Consider the following 12,405-nt stretch of genomic DNA (forward strand, 5'->3'; position numbering starts at 1 on the left):
TGCAGCTCCTTCCCACAATACTGTCCATCCTTCTGTTGGTAAAAAATGAAATCAAATCCTTAAAAAGAGGTGACACAGGACCAGAAGGTGTAGAATCGTTGTGGGTAGAGTTAAGGAACTGAAAGGGTAAAAAGATCCTGATGGAAGTTATACATGGGCCTCAGTAACCAGGATGTGGGATATAAATTACAATGGGAGATAGAAAAGACATATAACAAGGGTAATGTTACGATAGTCGTGGGGGATTTTGACATGCAGGGAGATTAGGAATATCAAATTGTGGCTGGGTCTAAAACTTCTGGAAAGATGGCTGCACGTTTGGATGCAGTGGCATCTCGTAGGTCAATCAAAAAGGTATTTTTGTCTTTTTTAAATGTCTTCTTCATGATTGCATGACAATGCTGGATATCAAGAACTTCAGGTACCGCAGGTCCACCCCATCAGTGAGCTGCTTGTTGGCAGAGCAGCTGGAGGAACTGGATGGTGCACACCATACTACTGCATGCTACTGGAAGGTGTCAGTGAGCAAAGGCCACACGCACTGTAACAGTGAGTGATTGTCCTGGACTTTGCTCTTGCAATCACAACACCCTGTAGGACATGGATATTGTAAAACGCTGCAAGTCATTTCCCTTACTTATTGGTGAGACAGACAGCAGAGGAGCTGTGTGGCTTCAGGTGTAGTGAGGACTGGGCCTCAAACCACAGGCTTGTCTGTTGCAGTATTCTAAGAGTGGAGACGCAGGAGGTGGTGTAGCGTGGCATCCATGCTGGTTGGGGGCTGGCCCTCCTGCTGGTGCTGCCCTCCAGTGTTCAATCAGTGGAATGACAAGCTGGGTTGCGTGCGTGCATATGTTCATCTGCTGACTGTTAAAAACTGTTTTTCTCTTTCCAATAACACCCAAGCACCATCAATTTACGGGACATGTCAGTCAGGGACATGGGCTATATATATGTATACATTTTTATGTGTGACTGTGTGTTTACCTGCTATCTGATATGTGCCTTGTGCTGTATATGACTGTTGGTATAATGTTTTTCACCTTGGCCCTGGAGCAACATTGGTATTTATGTATGATTGAATGATAATTAACTTTGAACTTGAATTTGAAGAGAGGGAGTTTGTAGAATGCCTACTCGATGGCTTTTTAGAGCAGCCTGTGGTTGAGCCCATGAGGGAAAGTCAGTTCTGAATTGGTGTTGTGTAATGAACTAGATTTGAATAGGGAGCTTAAGGTCAAGGAGACAGATTATAATATGATAGAATTCACCCTGCAGTTTGGGAGGGAAAAGATAAAGTCAGATGTTTAATATTACAATGGAGTAAAAGGATTTACAGAGACATGAAAGAGGAGCTGGCCAAAGTTGTTTGAAAGGGGACACTAGCAGGGATGACGACAGAACAGCAATGGCTGTAGTTTCTGGGAGTAATTCAGATACTTCCCAAAGATGAAGGAGTATTCTAAACAGAGGATGAGGCAAGAGTAGGTGACAAGGGAAGTCAAAGACAGCATAAAAACAAAAGAGAGGGCATAAAATATAGCAAAAATTAGTCAGATGGGAAAGCTTTTAAAAACCAACTGAGAGCAACAAAAAAGGCGATAAGGAGAGAAAAGATGAAATATGAAGGTAAACTAGCCAATAATATAATAGAGGATATCAAAAGTTTTTTAAAATATATAAAGAAAAAGAAAGGTGAGAGTGGATATTGACCACTGGAAAATTGTGCTAGGGAGGTAATAATGGGGGACAAAGAAATGGCAGATGAACTTATTAAGTATTTTGTGTCAGCCTTCACAGTGGAAATCACTAGCAGTATGCCAGAAATTTGTGAGTGTCAGGGGCCAGAAGTGAATGTAGTTGCTATACTAAGGAGAAGGTGCTTGGGAAACTGAAAATTCTGAAGGTAGATAAGTCACCTGGACCAGATGGACTACACCTCAGGGTTCCGAACTGGATGGCTGAACGGACTGTGGAGGAATTAGTAATGATCTTTAAAGAATCACTAGATCTTGGAATTATTCCAGAGGACAAGAACATTTGCAAATGTCACTCCACTCTTTAAGAAGAGAGAGAGGCAGAAGGAAGGAAATTATAGGCCAGTTAGCCTGACTTCAGTGTTTGAGAAGGTGGTGCAGTCCATTATTAACAATAAGGTTTCGGGGCACATGGTAAAATAGGCCAAAGTCAGCATGGTTTCCTTAAGGAAAATCTTGCTTGACAAATCTATCAGAATTTTTGAGGAAATAATAGGCAGGATAGGCAAAGAACAGTCCATGGATAACATTTATTTGGATTTTCAGAAAGCCTTTAACAAGATAAGAAACCATGGCATGACAGGAAAGATGCTAGCATTGATAGAAGATTGGCTGACTGGCAGGAGGCAAAGTGTGGGAATAAAGGGGCCGATTCTGGTCGGCTGCCTGTGACTATTGGTGTTCCACAGGGGTTGGTATTGGGACCGCTCCTTTCTCATTATATGTCAATGATTTGGATGATGGAATTGATGTCTTTGAGGCCAAGATTGCAGATGATACGAAGATCATCTTCGTAGGGGCAGGTAGTGTTGAGGAAGCAGGGAGTCTGCAGAAGAACCTAGACAGATTCAGAGAATGGGTAAAGCGGCAGATGGAATATAGTGTTTGGAAGTGTATGGTCATGTATTTTGATAAAAAGAATAAAAGTGTAGGCTATTTCTAAACAGGGAGAAAATTTAAAAACCTGAGATGCAAAGGGACTTGGGAGTCTTTATGCAAGATTCCCTAAAGATTAACTTGCAGGCTGAGTCGGTGGTAAGGAAGGGAAATGCAATGTTAGCATTCATTTTGAGAGGACTAGAATATAAGAGCAAGGATGTGATGCTGAGGCTTTATAAGGCATTGGTCAGACTGCACTGTGAGCAATTTTGGGCCCCTTATCTAAGAAAAGATGTGCTGACGTTGGAGAGGGCCCGGACGAAGTTCATGAGAATGATTCCGAGGATGGAAGGTTTAACATACGAGGAGCATTTGATAGTTCTGGGCTCGTACTCACCGGAATTTAGAAGAATGAGGAGGGATTTCATTGAAACCTGTCAACTGTTGAAAGGCCTAGATCGAGTGGATGTGGACAGGATGTTTCCTATAGTGGGTGAGTCTTCGACCAGAGGACACAGCCTCAGAATAGAAGAACATCTATTTAGAAAGGAGGTGAGGAGGAATTTCTTTAGCCAGTGTTGTGAATCTGTGGAATTCATTGCCAAGGATGGCTGTGGAGGCCAAGTCATTGAGTATTTATTTACAGCAGAATTTGATAGGTTCTTGATTAGTCATTGTTTATGGGGAGAAGGCAGGAGAATGGGGTTGAGAGATAATAAATCAGCCCTGATGGAATGGAGGAGTGGGCTGAAATGGCCAAATGATCTAATTCTGCTCCTACATCTCATGGTCTAATACTGCTTCCAGGAGCCTTGCACAAAGTGGCATGGACTCTGTACGGAGAGAACTCCTGCATGTGTTTTCCTAGGCACTGAAGAATTCCAAGGTCAAGAATTCCCTCCATCAGCCATTGCTTCATTCAGTTCAGTTCTCAGTTTTTAAATTCTCTCAATCTTTTCATTACTCTGTGAAGCTGCTCCAGTCCTGAATCAATAATCACACAGTCTGAGGTAGATTTGATGTAATAGCTTGCTGTGCATTTGTCTTAAAATAACTACATCTAAATTCTACTAAAGTGCCAGTCCCCTTAAAGTACCTGCTCCTTGTAGACAATTGTAACACAAAATAATCTGCAGATGCTGGGGTCAAAGCAACACTCACAACACGCTGGAGGAACTTAGCAGGTCAGGCAGCATCTGTGGAAAAGGCGAAGGCGAAGTAAAGGTCCTGACGAAGGGTTCCGGCCCGAAACGTCGATCTTTTCCACGGATGCTGCCCGACCTGCTGAGCTCCTCCAGCATGTTGTGAGTGTTGCCTTGTAGACAATTGCTGTAGGTGAGGTGGGAAATCCTGTCCTCGCCGCTTATCCTGGTTCCAGTAATTACTACTGTTGTGTAATGTAATTGGGAGAAATGTACGTAATTCACAACCATTGATATTGAGTTGGAGTTTCACTTCAAGAGGCTGGTCTGATGTGATGACATTATTATGTATAAGTTTTTAACCCACTTTGTGGTGCAGGTTTTGGCGTTCAATAAAATGTGTTATGGGTTTTGTTAAACATAGAACGCCTCACTTTGCTCTATTTGTGGAAATCTACACCACAATTACTGTATATCAGTGATTGTGGGAAGTTCTACGTGATACCCCTGAGTTAATAGCAGACTGAGAAGGATTTCCATTATAATGGACAGTGGTGGTAATTTTATAACCTTTGGAACTAGTTATTCTGAATACAGATTTTCCAAAGGCAAGAATTTTAATGTTTTTAGGAGGAGTTGGATGAGGATAGAGGTGAAACAAAGGATAGAATTTCTTTGAAATCTGAAAGGACAGCAAGTGCAGCAAAGCTTAGAGAGCCGAGGAATTAGCTTTTTATTGCTTGATCTTTCAAAAGTCTGGTGCATATGTGAGCCAAGTGTGCAATAGGACAAGCCTTTCATTATTACTGTGCTCAAAGGCCTTGGAGGAAGTGGATCTGGGTTGCAGGTCGTGGAGAGAGGTGCCTGAGAAGGTATCATTCTGAGTAAAGGTTGAACTCACACTTCTAAAGGTAAGTTTTAGCATGGAAGGGAGGTAAGTGCCTTTGCTGGGACAGAGTGGAGGCCATTATGGTCTGTTCAAAGGGGAAGGAGTGGTTATTCAGATTATGATTGGTTGCTTGTGGGAGTGAACCCTGCCCGAGTTCTCAGAAACTCTTAGTACTCAGAGTGCGGAGGTCAGACCAAGAATCACCTAATGTTATTCAACAGCTTCAAATGGCAAGCCAGTAAGCAGTGGATACGCACTTGAAGTAGCACCAGGTTAAAGCCCAGAATAAGAGCGGATACTGTGGTTGGCATGTTCACAGGTAGATGTTCATCTTGTGCCACAGAAACAAATGTTGTATCTAAGCGAGAAGCCTTCAGCAACCAATAAAATGCATTGAGATATTTGAAGATGCAGGAGCTGCCTCTTGGGGTCTAAAAAGATGTGAAAATTGGACACCAATCAAAAGTCTCTAAGTCTCTTAGTATTTTTAATATTTAGCCAATCCATATTTTTACCAGATGGGTGGCTGTTAGCCAAATATCCACATTAGATCATTTTATTTCTTGTATCACTTACTGGAAACCAACTTCCTGGACTGATCTGAAGGGTTCTGACTCTGGGTGTTGGGCTGAGTTTGGGCCAGCATCCTGTCTCTATACATCGTCCAGGTCAGGGTGATTGGCTTAATATTACCACATGTACTCTGTTCTTTACTGATGTGTCTGGTATCTGACCGTCAATCACATCAACAGTAAGTATATATTGACAGTAATGGCCGGAACAGGTTGTCTATGGAACTTACTGTGAATATTCCAATTCAAGTGAAGTTCAGCTGGGTTTTGTTTGGGTTCTAATTTATATCAGAACAGAAGTCAAAAGAAAATGGTTTGAGTGTAACAAAATCTGCTGCTTTGTAATTACCACTCGGACTGGCCTTCTTTTATACCCACTGTACTCAAACGTATTTCATACACATTGCAATTGTCTAAAATATGAAGATCCTCACTGAAAAAATAAACTCTTCTTCCACCATCGCTCACAGGCATCATCCTGTGATACTTAAGGTCCATAGCAATTATTTTGTTCACCTAAATTGCAGTTGGGCAGGGCACACGCCCTGAGTCACAAATACTGGTTCAAACTATGTTTTGTACAGCAAGTATCATTTCTTTAAAACACAGGGTTCAGACCCTGGCCCCTGACTTCCAAAAGCACAGAAAGCAAAGCACAGCCCCAAGCTGCCAATAAGTCTGGCTCAATCATACCCTGTGTTCGACCTGAAGCAGACACCAAGATCCATTAACCAATATGAGCAAGGGAATCTCAGGAACAAGTCAGAAGATTTTAATTAAAATTGGCAATGCAGCAGAGGCCATGAATAGAATTTGTATATTCCATTATGGATTAGCAGGAGAAACATGCAATACTGGGATGAGTGATCCTATTTACGTAATCAGTTAGCATTTCAGTATGTACCTTATGTGTAGAATTTACTTAAATATCATATGATATTAATATTATGCAGGGTCCTGAAAATCAATGGTAATAATATAAATGTAATTATTTATATGCAGTTAGAGTTTATGAAATATAGGCAATGTCCTATTTGAAGTTATTAGAATTGATTTTAGTTTTACATAATTTCAGCTTGTTGACTGGATGGTAAATCTAACTTAATTCCTCCTTGATCTAAACATCAGATGTTTTCAGTCCAGTGAGCTTTTGCATTAGGCCTGCGATTGCACAGTCCAAGTCTCAACAGAGATGTTACAGATTCATAAAAAAAAACAAATCTTCATCACCCTTAGCCTTCGACTCACTTAACGCCTAATTTTATCTTAGCTCCTGGAACAAACACGCTCGCTCTCCCATCAAGAGGTCTGTTAAAATCAATCATTTAAAATAACTTTCACCTCGATTATGGCTGGAACCTTTCCTATGTTTGGGCACAGTTACTTACTGTTCGCAAATTGCTGTGCACTCCCCCAGTTGTCCATCCGCACCCCTCCAGAAAAATGTGTGAGAAGACGGCCACTGAACTGTGTTTAATAGCGATGTGAGTTCAATTTGATTATCTCACCTTCTTTCCAAATTACAGACTGACTGCACTTCAGTTTACCTTTGCAACTGAAATACTGAATTTAAAAATTGCCATACTTTTTATTAAAGGTTTCAATAGCAATCAGATACTTGTCCAAATTGATTTTTTTCTACCATGAATTGAGACACTGTTTTACACAATGATTTCACTGTTTTTGCTTCCCCCAGCTGACATATCTGTGAACCCCTTCAGGTTCAGAATCTGTGGTCACCTATTAAACTGGAGCTGCAAATCAGGGCTGGTTCATTCAGTCTTGGCCCTGGGGCATTATTTGCAGCAGGAACACAATGAGGTGATCTCAAGCTTCTTCCTGAGGTCAGTTTATTTGCAGAAACACAGCACTCCTTGCATGTATTGTCTGGTGTGCTGACAATGCATTGGGTCAATAGCCTGAGAAGCCAATTTTGATAGATTTTAAAGAAGCCCATCTCTTCAGGATAGAAATTATTGGAAAATAAGTAAAAAAAAAATACAGTGAAACTGTCGGGAGAGGTAGTGGCACAAATCCTAGAACTAAATGGCACCAAAGATTTAAATCAAGACTGGATTAGCATTAAGGGGCCAGTGTAGGTAAGGTTTCTCTCTCCTCCCTTTTCTCTGATGCTGCCTGACTTACTGAGTTTCTTTTCATTCCTCTCTTCTCCCCTACTCAATACCACACTTTTCATATATTCTACCAAATGCAGAGGCATGCCCATCTTTTGCAAGAACACTGTATTTTTCTACCATGGCAGTGCATTTGCCCTGCAGCCAGTAGGTTAGGTGAGCAGCAAACATGAAGAATATTGCTGACACCAATATCCACCTTGTCTGCTTGCTTCCGACTCACAATCTGTGAATGCTGTTCTGAACACTTGGTAACACACATTATTATCTGTCTTCCCTTCTGCCACCTGCATTCAGTACTTAGCTCCTCTCGAAACTTGAGTTAAGACATTTTGGTAAGAATCTGCTGCTAAAAAAGAAGCAAAGTTAACAAAGGTTTACTTCTTTTTAACACATAAGTTGTTTGACATCACAAGACAGTACAGTGGCACTCCTGAGTGGCAGATTGCCTTGAGTTTCTGGGTGATCAGTTGCCTTGCTGACAGGCAGCTCAACTCAACCTGGTTGTGAGCCTTATGTATCACAAGCTTCACCACAGGCACTGTATAATGATATACTGGCATGGGTGGCTTGGTCGTACAGCAGGAAATCATTCTGTCCCACAGCTCAAATGACTCAAAATCAACCTTGGCTGTCGGTGCTTTGGGTGAGGATTCTTTCTGTGACCATATGGCTTTCACCTGGGTGCTCCAGTTTCCTCCTATATCTTAAAGATGTGCTGGTTGGAAGGTTACACAACCAGTGTAAACTCAGGATCAGAATCACAATCAGTCTAAATTAAATAAGTGGTGCAAAAAATAGGAAATAAGACAGTAGTGAGGTCGTGTTCATGGATTCAATGTCAATTCAGAAACCAGATGGCAGAGGGGAAAAAGCTGTTCCTGAATCATTGAGTGTGTGCCTTCAGGCTTCTGTACCTCCGTCCTGATGATAACAATGAAAAGAGGGCATGTCCTGGGCGGCGGGGGTCCTTAATGATGGATGCTGCCTTTCTGAGTCACAATGTCCCGGATTCTAGGGATGCTAGTGACCATGATGGAGCTGACTAATTTTACAATTCTCTGCAGCTTACTTCGATCCTGTACGGTAGACACCCCCCATACCGGATGGTGATGCAGCCAGATAGAATGGTCTCCATCATACCTCTGTAGAAATATGCAATTATTTTTGGTGACATACCCAAATCTCCTCAAACTCATAAGGAAATATACCCTCTGTCTTGCCTTCTTTATAGCTGCATCAATATATTGCATCCAGGTTAGGTTCTCAGAGATATTGGCTCCCAAGAACTTGAAATTGCTCACTCTCTCCAGTTCTGATCCCTCAATACTGACTTGTATGTGTTCCCTTGTCTTACGCTTTCTGAAGTACAAAATCAGTTGTTTGGTCTTGCTGACATTGAGTGCAAGGTTTGTGCTGCGACACCACTCAACTAGCTGATATATCTTGCTCCTGTACGCCCCGTCATCACCATCTGAGATCCTGCCAACAATGCTTGTATCGTCAGAAATTTTATAGATGGCATTTGCGCTGTGCCTAGCCACACAGTCTGGGTGTAGAGAGGGTAGAACAGTGGGCTAAGCACACACCCCTGAGGTGTACCAGAGTTGCTTGTCAGCGAGATGAAGATGTTATTTCCAACCCTCACAGATTCTAGTCTTCACAGAGGCCCAGGTTCTGGAGCTTTCTGATCAGAACTGAAGGAATGATGGTGTTGAACACAGAGTTATAGTCAATAAGTGTGCATGCGCTGGTCGTGCATGCAGCCTGTTACAGCCGTTCCGACCAGTATTCTTACTTTTTTCTTCTTACTTTTTAACTTATGTTATTTTTTGTATTTTTTTTCCTGGTAACACGTTGAAGCTGCGCCCTCTCTATCATGCTGGTAGACAGAGTTTTATTTGGGTTTTTAGCACTGGAAATAGTTACATCCCGACATGCGGGACAGAAGCGTGGTCGCATTGTTCATTCCAGGGACCAGCTGCTTGCGCTAATGCCAGCTGGTTTAACGAGCAGAGCGGCGGACACCTGTGCTGAAATCCAGAGGAAAACACACAGAGGATGCAGAGGGGGATCACAAAGGCAAGGAAAGAGGACCGGGTCGAGACAACAGAGACTTATGGAGAAGAGGAGTTCGGTGGGTAATAAAATGGACGAGTTCACGGCGCTAGCCAGGCGTCAGAGAACATTTCGGGAGTGCAATGTTATGTGTTTCACTGGAATGGGGCTGCATGAGGACATACCCGATCAAAACTTCTCCATGGACGGCTTCCAGACCGTTCGGGCTGACCAGAAGTGCACTGAAAGCGGTAAGCGTAAAGGAGTTGGGTGCTTACTGTTCTGGTTAACAACAGATGGTGCAATCCGGGTCATATTACGATCAAGGAACATGTTTGTAGACCGGATATTGAACTTTTTACTGTTGGACTTCAGCCATATTCCACCGATATACAACACTGGGCGGCACGGGAGGTTGTTCCTGCCTGTGGCCATCGAACTTGCAGCTCCTCCCGTGGAGGGTCAGACACCCTGAGCCAATAGGCTGGTCCTGGACTTATTTTCCATCTGGCATAGTTTGCATTTTGTTGTTTGATTGTTTGTGGTTTTTGTATTGCTATACTTATGCTCTATTCTTGGTTGGTGCGGCTGTAACGAAACCCAATTTCCCTCGGGATCAATAAAGTATATCTATCTATCTATCTATCTAAACAGCATCCTGACATAGGTATTTGTATTGACCAGGTGATCCAAGGCCGCGTAGAGAGGCAGTGAGATTGTGTCCGCCATAGATCTATTGTGATGATCGGCAAATCGCAGTGGGCCCAGGTCCTTGCTGAGGCAGCAGTAGATTCTAGCCATAACCAACCTTCAAAGCACTTCATCACTGTAGAAGTGGGTGCTACTGGACAGTAGTCATTAAGGAAGGTCATCCTGCTCTAATTGGCCATTGGTATAATCGTTGCCCTTTTGAAGCAGGTGGGAACTTTTGACTGCAGCAATGAAAGATTGAAAATGTTTTTGTTGGTTGGCACAGGTTTTCAGAGTCTTACCAGCTACTCCACTGGGGCCTGTTGCCTTGCGAGGGTTCGCCCTCTTGAAAGACAGACTGACATCGGCCTCTACTGTGACAGTTGGTGACACATGGTAGGAAACAGGCTATTGGGAATGGAACTGATAGATTTGGTCTGGGATCCAGCATAAATATCTTGGGTAAAATAACCTCTTGTGTCTTATTCTCCATCAGCACCACACATCACTCAGGATGATCACTGAGTTCTGGACTGTTAGTGGTGTCCACATCCCAAGAGTGAACAAGAGGAAATAATATTCCTTATTTTTCTTTATTTCTATTTTATTAGACCTTAAGACTATAAGATTGAGGAGCATAATTAGGCAGTTTGGCCCATTGAGTCTGCTCCACCATTTCATCATGGCTAATCCATTTTCCCTCTCAGTCTCAATCTCCTGCCTTCTCCCCATATTCCTTTACGCCCTGACTAATCAAGACTTGGCCACCACAGCCACCTATGGCAACGAATTCTACAGGTTCACCACTCTCTGGCTAGAGAAATCCCTTCTCATCTCTGTTAAATGATCTCAGTATTGTATTGATATCAAATGATGAATTCAAGACCAAGATAGTTATTCTAAACCAACCGGCTTCTGGTTTGAGATGGTGCTGGTGAAACACAGTGACGACTAACAAACAAAACTACAATCTACTTTATTAATCACACTTTTTGTGGAAAAATATCACCCTAATCATCACCCTGTAATGTCCCTTTTGGAGTTGAGCTTTTGAACTGCCTACACAACTTCACATTTTTGCAAAGTGCAGGATGGTTATGGTGTGGTGCGTATGAGCCGAATCAAGGTGGTGGGACCTGGGCCTGATGGTGGAAAATAAGCCAATGTATAGCCATTGCTGGAGCGGACTCGAAGCAGCGAAGCGCAGGCAAGACAAGCGGAGGCTTGGTAGAGTCAAGGCGGCAGAGCCCAGGCCCAAGTCCATAAAATAAATCGATGTTTGACCAATTTAAGCACCGGGCCAGATTGGAAAGGTTGGGTACAGGCCAAATCAAGGCAGATGGACCCAAGCCCAAGAGAGAGGAGTAAGCCAAGGTTTGGCTAATTTAAGCGTTGGGCCAGATTGTAAAGGTCAGAATATCGGGGCCAGAATTGAGGGATGGGCTGGAGTTCAGCTCACTGTTCTGTGAGGTTTACCCATCTCCACTCTGAACTGAGGCTGTGGCCTGCAACTAATGGGCTCCCGGATGGGTTGAGATAGGCTTCGTGGCTGTGAACTCACTTGAGTTCTGAATGTTGCTTGCTTACGTTTTATTGTTTTTTTTTCACATTGGGTGTTTGATGGTCTTCTTTGTTTAATGGGCTCAATTGGGTTTCTTTGTTTTGTGACTGCCTGTAGCGAGACAAATCTCAAGGTTGTATATAGTTTACATACTTTAATAAAAAATGTACTTTGTACTTTAAATGTTAAACTTTTATTTGTACATCCTGATGGGTTTTGTTAAGAATGGGAGGTCCTTCACAAGCATCTTCTAACACAAACAAGAACTACTCTTTAAACGGTTCATATACAGTATAACTACAAGCAGCAATCAAACAGACATTGTTGCCTGCACAGTTTGCAGGCTACCAGTTTGTAATGAGAGATCACTTAGGTGATATGCTTTGGAAACTTTCAAGACAATGTCTTCCAATTAAAAGTAAGTCTGTTAAATAAGGGGCCTTGAAAATTATAAAGAAGCCAGAAAGGAACCTCAGAAGGGAATTAGGAAATCCAGGAGGGTCCATGAAAAGTCCTTCACATGTAGGGTTGAAGAGAATCCCAATACATTCTGTACATACATCAAGAGCAAGAGGTTAAAAAGGGAGAGGGTGGGACCACTCAAGGATAAAGAGGGGAACATCTGATTGAACATGAAGGATTTGAGTGAGGTCCTTAATGAGGACTTTACATCAGTATTTACGAAGGAGGAGGACGTGGCGGATAGGGGGATCAGTGCCAAG

Source organism: Mobula hypostoma, chromosome 6, assembly GCF_963921235.1.
Source record: "Mobula hypostoma chromosome 6, sMobHyp1.1, whole genome shotgun sequence".
Lineage (NCBI taxonomy): Eukaryota > Metazoa > Chordata > Chondrichthyes > Myliobatiformes > Myliobatidae > Mobula > Mobula hypostoma.